Genomic DNA, 3,951 nt, shown 5'->3' with positions numbered 1-3,951 from the left:
AGCTAAAGGAGTTCATCACCACCAAACCAGTATTATATGAAATGCTGAAAGGTATACTTTAAGAAGAGGAAGAAGAAGAAAAAGGTAAAGATAAAAATTATTAACAACAAATACATATCTATCAACAAGTGAATCTAAAAATCAAGGTAATAAATAATTTGATGAACAGAATAAACTGATGAATATAATAGAATCAGGGGCATAGAAAGGGAGTGGACTGACAATTCTTGGGGGAAATCGGTGCCGAGGGTGCTGGAAGAGACTGGACAAAAATCGTACACCTATGGATGAGGATAGTGGGGGAGGGGGGGTAAGGGCAGAGGGTGGGGTGGGAACTGGGTGGAGGGGAGCTATGGGGGGAAAAAAGAGGAACAACTAATAATCTGAACAATAAAGATTTATTAAAAAAAAAACATCTATGAGAGAGCGATTGGATGATTGGATGCCTCCTTCACAGACCCCACTGTGATCAAGCCCACAACCTGGTCATGTGCCCTGACCAGGAATTGACCTCTTGCTAATAATCTGAACAATAAAGATTTATTAAAAAAAAAACATCTATGAGAGAGCAAGTCATCGATTGGATGCCTCCTTCACAGACCCCACTGTGATCAAGCCCACAACCTGGTCATGTGCCCTGACCAGGAATCAAACCGGTGACCTCTTGACTCCTAGGTCGATGCTCACCTGCGGAGCCACACCAACCGGGCAGCAGTATTATATTTAAGTCAAATTCAACCATAAATTAATTTATTTGAAGAATTCAATTGGCAGGCAAACCTCTTGATAGAATAGATATTTAACATTGTAATGTTGTATACATATGCATCCCTATGTTCACTGCAGCATTATTTATAATAGTCAAGATATGGAAGCAGCCTAAATGTGCATTGATTCATGAATAGATAAATAAGATGTGATATTTATATATATTTAAAATGGAATATTACTCAACCATAAAAAGGAATTAAATCTTGCCATTTGTAACAATATGGATGGACATGGAGAGTATTATGCTAAATGAAATAAGTCAGACAAAGACAAATTCCATATAATTTCACTTATACGTGGAACCTAAAAAAAAAAAAAAACAGAAACAGATTCATAGATACAGAGAACAAACTTGGTGATTGCCTAAGGGTGGGGGTGGGGATGGATGAAAAAGTTGAAGGATATTAAGAGACACAAACTTCCAGTTATAAAATAAATAAGTCACAGGGAGGTGATGTAAGAGCATAAAGAATATAGTCAATAATGCTGTAATAACTTTGTATGGTGACAGAAGATAACTAAAACTTATAGTAATCACTTTGTAATGTATATAAATATCAAATCACTATATTGTACACCTGAAAAGAATATAAGTCAATTATACATCAATAAAAGTTATAATGTGGTAATCTGATTCGAGAGATGAGAATATGGCCTCTACATCCTTTGTTCTTGGGGTGTAGAAACAAGGTTGTCTCCACTAGGTTACTGCTTGGCTTTAAAAGCAGAGCTAGCGCTTTAGCTGGTTTGGCTCAGTGGATAGAGCCTGTCCACAGACTGAAGAGTCTGGAGCTCGATTCTGGTCAAGGACACATGCCTTGGCTGCAGGCTCCATTCTGGCTCTGGTCGGGAGGCAACCAACCAACCGAAGTGTCTCTCTCACATTGATGTTTCTCTCTCTGTCTCTCCCGCTCCCTTTCACTCTCTAAAAATTAACGGAAAAATATCCTCTGGCGACAGCAGAGCTATTTCCTTTGTACATGCTGCCCCCTAGTGTCAGGCGGTGGGAGTGCATCTGGAAGCCCTCTAATTCCCAGAACATGTTTGAGAGTGTTTGAATGACCCTTCTGCAGGGCTTATCTGTGATGTAAGCCAGGCCCAGCCTCTGTCCATCAGGAGCCTTTCAGAAACAAAGATCACGTCAAAAGGCTCTAAATGACTCTTTCAGGCTGGGACACATATTTACAGGTGACTAAATCCCAGGGCGGGCAGGGGGGACACGCCTGTTTATAGAACAGAAGGTCCCCCTAGCACCTCACTTACTCTATTAATTATTACATTTTAATTTCTGGCATGAATCATAACCCTGAGGGCTAAGAGATACAATTTACCCAAGATAGTGTGCAAAGAATGAGAGAAATGGAAATATCAGATCTGGGGGAGCTTGAAAGTAAGGACTAGCTCTTAGCAATTCCAACAATTATACCTCCATTGTCAGCTGAAACCACGCCCCTTCTCTTCCATGATGCTGAGACACATCCCAGTGGTAGCCAGCCTTCAGAACAGCCCCCAGAGGTCCTGGTCTCCCGGCATTCACACCTTCCTGTTGTCTCCTACACTGAGCAGAGCTGACCTGCGTTACTAGGAGGATATTGCGTGTGAGTTGGGAGAATAAGACATAAAAGACAGGGTGGCTTCTGTTCTGCTTCCTCTTGGGGAAGTGGGCTGCCGTGTGATGAGACACCAAGAAGCCACGGGAGAGACCCATGTGGCAAAGAACTTGGGCCTCTGGCCAATGACCAGCACCAGCCTGCTAACCTGTGACGAGCCCCTTAGAAGCAGATCCTCCAGCCATCATCACACCTGCAGGTGTTACAACCTGCATCTTGGGAAACCCCACACCACAGCCACAGCTGCACAGCGCCCAATTCCTGTCCTACAGAGCCTAGGAGGTCCGAAATGTTGTTTCAAGCTAAATTTAGGGTAAACTTTTATGCAACAATCCATCATTTAAAAATTAAGAATTTGTGAAGGTTTAGGTGATTTTTTTTTACATGACTATAATAATGGTACAATGTAAATAAACATGTTCCTCCCATGAGCAGTTCTCAGATAAAAATGCGAGTGATGCACTTCTCCTGTGTGGCCTCAGGACACACATGCCCAGCTCTTCCAGCAGGGGCGCTGTTTCCTGCTTCCTACAGAGCCGTCCTCCAGGAAGCAGGAATGAAAATGTCGTACAATGGCTTCTCTGCCAGCGACCTCTGTGAATATCTTCATAGAAATAACACGGGGCTTAAAAAAAAAAAAATCACCGTTTAACCAATAGTCACTGTTTCTGCTTCTGAACGCATCGCCTCAGATCACCAAGTAGCCTTGCTTTGTCACTCTTTAGTGTCACCTGAACAATATCTGCTTTATTAGAGCTTCTCGGATTATTTCCAAAACTCATATTTGCTATGAGTCCGTTTGCATGATATGCAACCAGAATTCCAAAAGCTTCCCACCAGCCCCTTCCCGGCTTCCCACCATGAGCAGCTGAGCAGGTAGGCCCTCCCGGTCTCCAGAGAGAGACTCCATTCTAGCCTCTTTCCTAAAAGTTTTCTGTCTCTGAAGTGGGATCTATGGTGAGGCCCATTCTCCTGCTATTTCTGCCACAAATGAGGTTAGAGATCCTGGTATAGGCACAGCATCTACACTGGCTGCAGGAGCGATGGCTGCAAGGTCGTGTGGACGATGGCCTCTGGGGCTTGGTGGCCAAGAGGGACCAGTTTTCTCATGCAGCCAGTGTGTAGTGTGGCTTTGGACACCCTTCCTGAAGACTCGCCGTGAGCACTGTTCCTTCACAGCTCTCACAAGAGTTTTGTGAGCCACTCACGTTCATGTCAGGGAATGCCTTCCCTGCTTCAGCAGCTAGAGTCAGCTTCCGTTGCTCGCAGTTAGGAGCCCTGACTAACTCCTCATTCAATACAGACTCTGCTAAGCTGGTCAAATGCCCAGGGAGCCCTCCCAGGGTCCAGAAAGCATCAGAGCCCCGCTCCACAGGGAGTTGGTCTTGATAGACTGGATTTGCCAGTTGTGGGTTAAGTTACAAACTTAACCAAAGTCCCATAGGCTATTGTGTTGCACCTTTCTAGACCACTAGATTCCCTGGAGTGTGGTGTTTGCCTCCATACAACTAAAGCTTTCAAATGTGTGTGTGTTGCGGGGGGGGGGGGGGGGGCCACATATGTAAAACCA

The sequence above is a fragment of the Myotis brandtii genome, unplaced genomic scaffold, assembly GCF_000412655.1.
Source record: "Myotis brandtii unplaced genomic scaffold, ASM41265v1 scaffold115, whole genome shotgun sequence".
Classification (NCBI taxonomy): domain Eukaryota; kingdom Metazoa; phylum Chordata; class Mammalia; order Chiroptera; family Vespertilionidae; genus Myotis; species Myotis brandtii.
This window is presented reverse-complemented; position numbering follows the sequence as displayed.